We start from the raw sequence: 11,715 nt of genomic DNA on the forward strand, positions 1-11,715 counted from the left end.
TGAGGCAGACCCCACAGCAAAGCATACTGCACTCGAGAAAGGAGCCATTCTTTTTGAGCAGAGCTCTGAGAGGATTGGGGGATAAAGAGGAAAAAGCAAGAATGACACCAATCTGCAGACAGCAAACACAACAGCCCATTAGGCAGTTTTTGTGTATGCATAGTTTGGTCATTCCTGTAGGTCTTGCGTTGACCTCTTCAGCATCTGTACACACAGCCATGGGTGAATATCATCAGTGTTGTCATTTTCAAAGCATAGTTATATTGTGTGTGTGTGTGTGTGTGTGTGTGTGTGTGTGCATTGTTTTTTCAAATCCCATCAAGTCGTTTTTGATTCATAGAGACTTTATGGACATATTTTCTCCAGAACGTCCCATCTTCTGCCGTAATCTGTAACTTTACTAACGGGTCTTCCGTTATCACTGTTTCTGGTTTCTATCCATTTGGCTGCTGCTCTGCCTCTTCCAAGTTTTCCTTGGACTTTTCTTATCACTAGTGTCTTCTCCATAGAATTGATCCTGCTGACAATGTGTCCAAAATATGCTAATCTAAATGATTTGATTTAAAGACCAAAGACCACATTGGCTTCTTGTACTCCAGAACCCATTCGTTTGTTTGTGTGTGTGCGTGATGAAAAAAGGGATACATGGGAACTAGGAGAAGCAGTTTGGCCAATGGCCTAGTGGAAAGAGCATGGTCCTGGGAATCAGAGGACCTGAGTTCTAATCCCGCCTCTGCCAATTGCTTGCTGTGTGACCTTGGGCAAGTCACTTAACTTCTCTGTGCCTCAGTTTCCTCAAATGTAAAATGGGGTTTAAATACCTGTTCTCCCTCCTACTTAGACTGTGAGCCTCAAGCAGGACAGGGACTGTGTCCAACCTAACTGGCTTGTACCTATCCTGACACTTAAAAGTGTCTGATAAATAGTAAGCACTTAACAAATATCACAAAAAAAAAGATGACCAGAAAGACAAGAGGCTAACTGGATCCAAAGACAACAGCTGCAGAGAGTTCCAAGAATGAGACGGGCCAGTGGTTAATGGATGACATTTTGCCATTTCCTACATTTTCTGATTTCTTATCATTATAGATAAATTTAATAGTATCCTCTAGATATCTCTCACCTTCTGACAACCCCATTCTTCCTGCCGTTTGATGCTGGGCAGTAACTGTCTTGCCTTGTCTCCCCTCTGCAAGGAGAAAGAGGGCTCAAACCAAGAACAAAGCAGTTGCTTAACCATTTCCTCTTGTCACTCAGACCCAGGGCAGGACCATGTCAAGGGTGCGGTCAAGTTGGAAATCATCCTAAACTAAATGCTGGGGTGTGGGTTTTGTGGGGGAGATTATGTGAGGAAATCTGAGTGACTAAGCCTTAATTTAAAGCATTGTATTTATAAAACATTGCCCCCAGGTTCAGTCAAGTTTCTGGTTCTTGAAAGTTAAGCGTTGGGTGTGGGGAGTGAAAGCGGGAATGGAGAGGAGGCTGTTGTGGGGTGAAAGGATCCGATTTAACGCTTTGATTGTTCTCTGTTTCCATGCAGCCCTTTACCACCCTTTGAAGGGGACTGGCTGGGAGGAGGGGGCTGAGCTCTGTTGGGGTGAAGGGAGTGAGTACTGTTCGGCCTGATGAAGGGTGGAGTGGAGGTGGAGCCACTATTGAGGAAGCGTGGTTTCGTGGATACAGACGAGCCTGGGAGTCAGAAGGGCTTGGGTTCTAATCCCGGGTCTGCTGTATGTCTGCTGTGTAACCTGGGGCCAGTCACTTCACTTCTCTGGGCCTCAATTACCTCATCTGGAAAATAGAGATTAAGAAGACGGTGAGCCCTAAGTGGAACAGGGACTTTGTCCAACCCAATGACCCTGTATGTACCCCAGATCTTAGTACAGTGCCTGGAACATACTAAGCACCTAATGAGTACCATGATTATTATTATTATTATTACTGGATGGCCCGCGTTAGTGGGTGCTCTTTTCCCACCTCCTCAAATAAGCCTTCCCTGATTCATTTCCTAGCACTTTAAGTTATAAACTCATTGGCCAATTTAAAGCACTTATAAATTTATTTGTACCCATCATCAGCATTCATGTATATGTGTTGATTCAATTATCTACTATTTTGTCTGCTCTAATTATAAATAATTTTATGTTTGCCTCTCCCATTCCTCGTGAGCAAGGAATGTGCTATTTCTTTATTCTGTACTTCCCAAGCGCCTAGTTCAGTGAACTGCACCAAGTGGGCACTCAATAAATGCTACTACTAATCAATCAACTGTATTTGAGTGCTTACTGTACTAGACACTTGGGAGAGTACAAAAGAGTTCATAGACAAAATCCCTACTCACAAGGAGCTTACAGTCTATACAGTATAGAGGAGAAATGTATACAACAGAGTTAGTTGACAGGATCCCTGAACTCAAGAAGCTTACTATATAGTGGAGGAACTGCCAATTTCCTCCTCTGCTTTGTTCTCCTCCTCCTCTCCCTCTTCCTCCTCCTTTTCCTCCTCTTCCTCCTTCTTTTGTCATCTATTACCTTATCTACTAACTCAGCCATTAAATCCCCTCATTTCCCAGCAGTTAAAATAACATGACCTAGTGAAGCATGACCTAGAGAAGCAGCGTGGCTTAGTGGAAAGAGCACAGGCTCTGGAGTCAGAGGTCATGGGTTCAAATCCTGGCTCTGCCACTTGTCAGCTGTGTGACTTTGGGCAAGTCACTTCACTTCTCTGGGCCTCAGTTCCCTCATCTGGAAAATGTGGATTAAGACTGTGAGCCCCCCGTGGGACAACCTGATCACCTTGTAACCTCCCCAGTGCTTTGAACAGTGCTTTGCACATAGTAAGCACTTAATAAATGCTATTATTATTATTATTATTATTATTATCATTATTATTATAAAGAGTGAGTACTAATCCTAGCTTTACCAAATTAATCCTCATTTTACGGATGAGGTAACTGAGGTACGGAGAAGTGAAGTGAGTTGTCCAAGGTCACCTAGCAGGCAATTTGGTAAAGACTGTGAGCCCCAAGTGGGACTGTGTCTAACCCAATTACTTTGTATCTACCCCAGCGTTTAGTGGAGTGCCTGGTACATAGCAAGCACTTAACAAATGCCACTATTATTAGTAGTAGTCATCGTAAGAATAATAATAACAATAATGATATCCTGAAATCCTCTGGGAGCAGCTCTTAGATGCCTCTGGCGTAATTTATGAAAAGGAATGGTGCCCTTCATAGCCCTGTAGAAATATTCCTACAGTTGTGAGGAACACAAAGTTCTTTGGGCCCTTGGGTGGTATTCTTGTCCACCATGACCCTCCTGCTTAGAGTCTTCATGAGGCAGGAGCTAGATTGTTTTTAGCTAGGTCCCAATGGCTCAGGTTCACACCACTAGGCTTCCAGTAATCTTACTCTGACCTCAACAATGGACAGTCAACGGATGAAAAGGAGGCCCCACAGGAAAGCCAAGGGCAGAGAGGGTGTGAAGAGCAGAGATAGGGATCTTAGGGAGCAGTGGAGACTAAAATACTAATTTACCCTTCAGAATTGTTGTATATGTGTGTGGGGAGGGGTCGGAGGGAGGGTGAGCTTATCTTGGAGAGTTTTCTTGTCCTGGAAATTCTATAACAGGAAGAGCTCAGGAGCATATTTCAAATAAGGGAAGGGCAGAGAGTTTAGAGGGAGAAATTGTCCAAAAGCAACAAAAGACTTTCTTTCTGCAAAAGCAAAGAACAAATGCCAAAGTCCAGGTGTGCAAGCCCTGGTTTCCGTGAGTCAGGCCCTGAATTAATATTGAAAACATTGAGTGCATTGCTGGAAATGCTAACTTCTTCTAGGGCCTCAAATAATCCTCATATAATTGTTATTATGGAATTTGTTAAGCGCTTACTACGTGCCAGGCACTGTTCTAAGTGCCGGGGGTAGATACAAGGTAGTCAGGTTATCCCATGTAGGGCTTGCAGTCTTAATCCCCATTTTACAGATGAGGTAACTGAGGCCCAGAGAAAGGAAGTGACTTTCCCAAGGTCACCCAGCAGACAAGTGGCAGAGCCAGGATTAGAACCCATGAACTTCTGACACTGAGGCCTGTGCTCTAGCCACAACACCATGATGCTTCTCTACTACGCCATGATGCTTCTCATATAGGGAGGAAAAGAGTGGTGGAGGAAAGGAGAAGGGGGGAAGGAAGTGGAGATAAAGAGGGAAAGGAGGGAGAGAGAGGGAGGAGGAGGAAGGTACTCCTGAGTCCTTTTCTTTGGCCACTCCTGCTTTTGTGTCCTCTCCTCAGGGTTCATTGCATGGGAAGTAGCGTGTCTCAGTGGAAAGAGCACGGGCTTTGGAGTCAGACGTCAATCAATCAATCAATCAATCAATCGTATTTATTGAGCGCTTACTATGTGTAGAGCACTGTACTAAGCGCTTGGGAAGTACAAATTGGCATCACATAGAGACAGTCCCTACCCAACAGTGGGCTCACAGTCTAAAAGGGGGAGACAGAGAACAGAACCAAACATACCAACAAAATAAAATAAGTAGGATAGAAATGTACAAGTAAAATAAATAAATAAATAAATAAATAGAGTAATAAATATGTACAACCATATATACATATATACAGGTGCTGTGGGGAAGGGAAGGAGGTAAGACGGGGGGATGGAGAGGGGGACGAGGGGGAGAGGAAAGAAGGGGCTCAGTCTGGGAAGGCCTCTTGGAGGAGGTGAGCTCTCAGCAGGGCCTTGAAGGGAGGAAGAGAGCTAGCTTGGCGGATGGGCAGAGGGAGGGCATTCCAGGCCCGGGGGATGACGTGGGCCGGGGGTCGATGGCGGGACAGGCTAGAGCGAGGTACGGTGAGGAGATTAGTGGTGGAGGAGCGGAGGGTGCGGGCTGGGCAGTAGAAGGAGAGAAGGGAGGTGAGGTAGGAGGGGGCGAGGTGATGGACAGCCTTGAAGCCCAGGGTGAGGAGTTTCTGCCTGATGCGCAGATTGATCGGTAGCCATTGGAGGTTTTTGAGGAGGGGAGTAATATGTACAGAGCGTTTCTGGACAAAGATAATCCGGGCAGCAGCATGAAGTATGGATTGAAGTGGAGAGAGACACGAGGATGGGAGATCAGAGAGAAGGCTAGTGCAGTAGTCCAGACGGGATAGGATGAGAGCTTGAATTAGCAGGGTAGCAGTTTGGATGGAGAGGAAAGGGCGGATCTTGGCAATGTTGCGGAGCTGAGACCGGCAGGTTTTGGTGACGGCTTGGATGTGAGGGGTGAATGAGAGAGCAGAGTCGAGGATGACACCAAGGTTGCGGGCTTGTGAGACGGGAAGGATGGTAGTGCCGTCAACAGAGATGGGAAAGTCAGGGAGAGGACAAGGTTTGGGAGGGAAGACAAGGAGCTCAGTCTTCGACATGTTGAGCTTTAGGTGGCGGGAGGACATCCAGATGGAGATGTCCTGAAGGCAGGAGGAGATGCGAGCCTGGAGGGAGGGGGAGAGAGCAGGGGCAGAGATGTAGATCTGGGTGTCATCAGCGTAGAGATGATAGTTGAAGCCGTGGGAGCGAATGAGGTCACCAAGGGAGTGAGTGTATATTGAGAACAGAAGGGGACCAAGCACTGAACCTTGGGGAACCCCCACAGTAAGAGGATGGGAGGGGGAGGAGGAGCCTGCAAAAGAGACTGAGAAAGAACGACCGGAGAGATAAGAGGAGAACCAGGAGAGGACGGAGTCTGTGAAGCCAAGGTCAGATAGCGTGTTGAGGAGAAGGGGGTGGTCCACAGTGTCAAAGGCAGCTGAGAGGTCGAGGAGGATTAGGACAGAGTATGAGCCTGTCATGGGTTCATGGGTTCAAATCCCAGCTCTGCCAATTGTCAGCTGTGTGACTTTGGGCAAGTCACTTAACTTCTCTGGGCCTCAGTTACCTCATCTGTAAAATGGGGATTAAAACTGTGAGCCCCCGTGGGACAACCTGATCATCTTGTAACCTCCCCAGGGTTTTGCATATAGTAAGCGCTTAATAAATGCTATCATTATAGTTATTATTGTAGGATGCCTGGGTGTGACTCTAGCTGTGGGTCTAGCTGTGGGTCCCTGTGGGGCAACCTGATCACCTTGTAACCTCCTCAGTGCTTAGAACAGTGCTTTGCACATAGTAAGCACTTAATAAATGCCATTATTATTATTATTAAAGTTAATCAGGTTGTACACAGTCCCTATACCACATAGAGTTCACAGTCTTAATCTCCATTTTACAAATGAGGTAAGCGAGGCCCAGATAAGCGAAGTGACTTGCCCAAGGTCACACATCAGATAAGTGACAGAGGAAGGATTAGAACCCAGGTCCTTCAGAATCCCAGGCCCGTGTTCTGTCCGCTAGACCACACTGTTTCTTAAGCCACTCAGCTCTCTCTCCCCCAACCTTATCTCACTAATTTTGTACCGCAACCCAGCCTGCACACTCACTTCTCTAACACCAACCTCCTTTCTGTACCTCGATGTCATCTATCTTGCTGCCAGCCCCTTGCCCGTATCCTGTACTGTGCTGTTCTAAGCGTTTGGGAAAGTACAACACAATTTAGTTGGGGGGAGACATGATCCCTGCCCATGAGTTTACAGTCTAGAGGGGAAGACGGACATTAAAATAGATTACAGAAAAGGCAGAAAAGAGTGTAAGGATACGTACATAAATTCTGATACCGGGGTGAATATTATGTGCTAAAAGTACATAGATCCAAGTGCACAGACAATGCAGCTGGAGGGGAAATGAGGGTTTAGTCGGGGAAGATCCCTTGGAGGAGACGTGACTGTAATAATAATAATGATGATGGCATTTGTTAAGTGCTTACTATGTGCCAAGCACTGTTCTAAGCGCTGGGGGATACAAGGTAATCAGGTTGTCCCACGTGGGGCTCACAGTCTAATTACCCATTTTACAGATGAGGGAATTGAGGCCCAGAGAAGTGAAGTGACTTGCCCAAGGTCACACAGCAGACAAGTGGTGGAGCTGGGATTTGAACCCATGACCTCTGACTCCAAAGCCCGGGCTCTTTCCACTGAGCCATGCTGCTTGCTTTGAAGGTGGAGAGAATGGCAGTCTGTGGGGTGTGAAGGGGGAGGGAGTTTCAAGCAAGAGGGAAGACTCGGGCAAGGGGTTGGCAGCAGGATAGACGAGATTGAAGTACAGAGGGTAGGTTGGCATTAAAGGAGTGAACTGTACGGGATTGAGCTGTAGTAGTAGATCAGTGAGGTAAGGTAGGAGGGAGACAGCTGATTGAGTGCCTTAAAGCTGATGATGAAAGGGAAGCCCTACTGAGAGCTCACCTCCTCCAGGAGGCCTTCCCAGACTGAGCCCCCTTTTTCCTCTCCTCCTCCCCATCCCCCCTGCCCTACCTCCATCCCCTCCCCACAGCACCTGTATATGTGTTTGTACAGATTTATCACTCTATTTTACTTGTACATATTTACTATTCTATTTATTTTGTTAATGATAATAATAATAATAATGGCATTTATTAAGCGCTTACTATGTGCAAAGCACTGTTCTAAGTGCAGGGGAGGTTACAAGGTGATCAGGTTGTCCCTCGGGGGGCTCACAGTCTTAATCTCCATTTTACAGATGAGATAACTGAGGCCCAGAGAAGTTAAGTGACTTGCCCAAAGTCGCACAGCTGACAATTGGCTGTGATGTGCATCTAACTTTATTTCTATTTGATGTGCATCTAGCTTTATTTCTATTTATTCTGATGACTTGACAACTGTCCACATGTTTTGTTTTGTTGTCTGTCTCCCCCTTCTAGACTGTGAGCCCGTTGTTGGGTAGGGACCGTCTCTATATGTTGCCAACTTGTACTTCCCAAGTGCTTACAATGCTCTGCACACAGTAAGCGCTCAATAAATACAATTGAATGATTGAATGAATGAATGATGGGCAGCCACTGGAGGTTTTGGAGGAGGGGGGTGTTATGAACTGAAAGGTTTATTAGAAAAATAATCTGGGCAGCAGGAGCTAAGTGTGGACTCAAGAAGGAGAGAGGCGGCAGGTCAGCGAGGAATCTGAAGCAGCAGTCAAGACGCGATAGGATAAGCGCCTCAGCAATAGGTGTGCAGATGATGATCGCGCAAATGAAACTTCTAAGGACAAAAATAAATGAGCTAGATTGTGTGCTATTAAGTGATTTTCATAATAATAATAATGTTGGTGTTTGTTAAGTGTTTACTATGTGCAAAGCACTGTTCTAAGTGCTGAGGTAGATACGAGGTAATCAGGTTGTCCCACGTGGGGCTCACAGTCTTCATCTCCATTTTACAGATGAGGAAACTGAGGCCCAGAGAAGTTCAGTGATTTGCCCAAAGTCACACAGCTGACAAGTGAAGAAGTAGCATGAGAAGCAGCATGGCTCAGTGGAAAAGAGCATGGGCTTTGGAGTCAGAGGTCATGGGTTCAAATCCTGGCTCTGCCAACTGTCAGCTGTGTGACTTTGGGCAAGTCGCTTAACTACTCTGTGCCTCAGTTACCTCATCTGTAAAATGGGGATTAAGACTGTGAGTCCCCTGTGGGACAACCTGATCACCTTGTAATCTTCCCGGCGCTTAGAACAGTGCTTTTCACATAGTAAGCGCTTAATAAATGCCATTATAAGTGGCGGAGCTGGGATTAGAACCCACAACCTCTGACACCCAAGCCTGGGCTCTTTCCACTGAGCCACGCTGCTTCAGGTGAAGCATTTCCCCACTCATTTTGTTGTAACTAATATACTAATGTGTGGCAAGCTCTTTCCCCTCAGGAGGACAGCTAATTAAACCTCCTATTCCCAATAAATACTGCAGCTCTTGTTGAAGCCAAACAACAAAACAAAACACATTCTGGGTTCAAATCACCAAGTAGCAAAATCACTAATAAAAAATTGTTTTTCTCTGCAGTTTCAGGAGGAACCATGAGTGCTTTCTCCAAGAGGAGAGCACAGCAAACTGTATTTCCGATAGAATCTCTTCGGCCTTCCCTATCCGGAGGTTTAATTGTCCTGTCATTTGATTTCCTTGGGAGTCAGCCTGGGTCTGGTGTACCGCAAGTGGCAGTGGAGGCCCAGGTGAACCAGTGGCTCTACTGTTAGGGCATCTTCCTTGGCAACCTGTCATACCTTCCCTATTTTCCCACCAGAGTCACTGCTCCCTAACCCCTGATTCCAACCCAACGCCTCTTACCTCATTTCAAAATAGGCCAGGATTTATGCGATGATCTTACGGCTGGTGAATGGATGTGGCCCAGCCCTGGCCCTAGTCCTGGTTAGGGCTTCGCTATCAATAGCATCATCTTTGTATTTGAAGGCCAGTGTGGAATGATAAACACAGAGGTGGCCTTCATTCATTCAATCGTATTCAATTGTATTTATTGATTGCTTGCTGTGTACAAAGCTCTTCATCTCTCCCTCTCTCATTTCCTCCTTTCTCTTTCTCTCACTCAAAATGGGTAGACATAAAAAAAATCCATTTGTTGGAATTCTGGACCACTTAGCTCACTGTTGTCCTGTGACCCGCATTATTTCCTGTAGGACTTAGTACTCCTTCCTGATTGATCTCTCATCTACCCACCCTATATCTTCCCCTCATGCCACTTCAGCACTTCTACATCTCACCTAAGCTCTTGGGTACGTAGCCCACACCCAGCAGCCCATAGCACTGTTGTACATATTTTGTCTTATGCTGTCAAGCAGTCTCCGACCCATAGCGACACCAGGGATGTGTCTCTCCCAGAATACCCCACCTCCATCTGCCATCGTTCTGGTAGCAGATCAATAGAGTTCTCTTGGTAAAAATCATAAAGTGGTTTACTATTTCCTCCTTCCATGCAGTAAAATCAAGTCTCCGCCCTCGACTCTCTCCCATGCCACTGCTGCCCAGCACAGGGGAGTCTTGACTTGTAGCAGGTTGCCTTCCTCTTGCTAGCCACTGGCCAAGCTAGAAATGGAATGGGTAGGCCTCTGCTTGACTCTCTCTCCCATAGTCGAGACTGGTAGAGTAATAATAATAATAATAATTATGATGGGATTTTCTAAGTGCTTACTATGTGCAAAGCACTGTTCTAAGTGCTGGGGTGGATACAAGGTGATCAGGTTGTCCCACATGGGGCTCACAGTCTTAATCCCTATTTTACAGATGAGGTAACTGAGGCCCAGAGAAGTGAAGTGACTTGCCCAAAGTCACACAGCTGACAAGCGGCAGAGCTGGGATTAGAACCCATGACCTCTGACTCCCAAGCCCGTGCCCTTTCCACTGAGCCACGCTGCTTTTCCACTAGAAACTCTCCAGGTGCAACCCTTAGAGGGTAGGGTACGTATCTCAGGGTATTGGGCACTAGGGAAGCGGCATGGCGTAGTGGATAGAGCATGGACCTGGGAATCAGGAGGTCATGGGTTCATTCATTCAATCATATTTATTGAGCGCTTACTGTGTGCAGAGCACTGTACTAAAAGCTTGGGAAGTACAAGTCGGCAACATTGAGAGATGGTCCCTACCCAACAATGGGCTCTAATCCCAGCTCTGTCACTTGTCTGCTGTGCGACCTTGGGCAACTCACTTCACTTCTCAGGCCTCGGTTACCTTATCTGTAAAAATGGGGATTAGATTGTGAGCCCCATGTGGGACAGGGACTGTGCCCAGCCTGATTAGGTTGTATCGACCCTAGTGCTTAGAATAGTGCTTGACACATAGTAAGCGCTCAACAAGTACCTTCATTATTATATCTGTAAGCTCTAATTCTTTCCCTCCCCACAATTTATTCTAGTGTCTATTTCCTGCACTCTACCGTTGTTAGGGGCAGGGATCATGTCTACTAACTCTATGCAATTGTGCTCTCCAAGCACTTGGCACCCAGGAAGTGCTCCATGAATATTATTGATTACTCACTGGAGGTGGATAGGAAAGGATGAGCCAAAGAACAAAGGTGAAATACCTGAGTGTGAAAACTTGTCCTTGGAAACTTCTCCTCCTCCTCTGGATCCTTTGGTCAGGCAGTAGAGCCATCTTAAGGCTGTCTCCTTTGGGGAATAATAACAACAACAGCAATAATAATAATAATGGTATTAAGCACTTACTATGTGTCAACCACTGTTCTAAGTGCTAGGGTAGATACAGCTAATCAGGATGGACACAGTATCTGTCCCACATGGGGTTCACAGTCTTAATCTTCACTTCACAGATGAGGTAATTGAGGCATAGAGAAGTGAAGTGACTTGCCCAATGTCACCCAGCAGACAAGTGGCAAATCTGGGATTAGAACCCAGGTCCTTCTGACCCCCAAGCCCGTGCTCTATCCACTAGTCCTTACAGCTTCCCAGTCTTAGCTTGGGAACACCAGGATTTCAACCTTGGGCAAGGCTTATAGGGGAGAACCTGACAAGGCTGTTTTCTGATTTATTTCAACATTTTAAGATTGAAAAAAGTCCCCAAGGAGTTCCACTCCAGTGCCTTTAGGAGTTGTGTGTCAAAAACTGGAAACCAGAAGAGAACTTTGTACTCTTCGGTTGATGAAGCTGGGTATCTGGTCTCCCATTTAAATGAGCAGAAGTTAGATTAGTGCAGAGATTTTATTCCTGTTTTAACCAGGTCTCTCCCTCGCCCTATCGGAGCTGGAGCCAGAAGCTTTTAAAGCTTCCAAAATGTTCTCCAAAGTCAACATCACACTTCAGAATAGCCTTTCTACTGCCTGGTGGATGATTTGACAGTGCCTATG

Source organism: Tachyglossus aculeatus, chromosome 4 (assembly GCF_015852505.1).
Source record: "Tachyglossus aculeatus isolate mTacAcu1 chromosome 4, mTacAcu1.pri, whole genome shotgun sequence".
Taxonomy (NCBI): domain Eukaryota; kingdom Metazoa; phylum Chordata; class Mammalia; order Monotremata; family Tachyglossidae; genus Tachyglossus; species Tachyglossus aculeatus.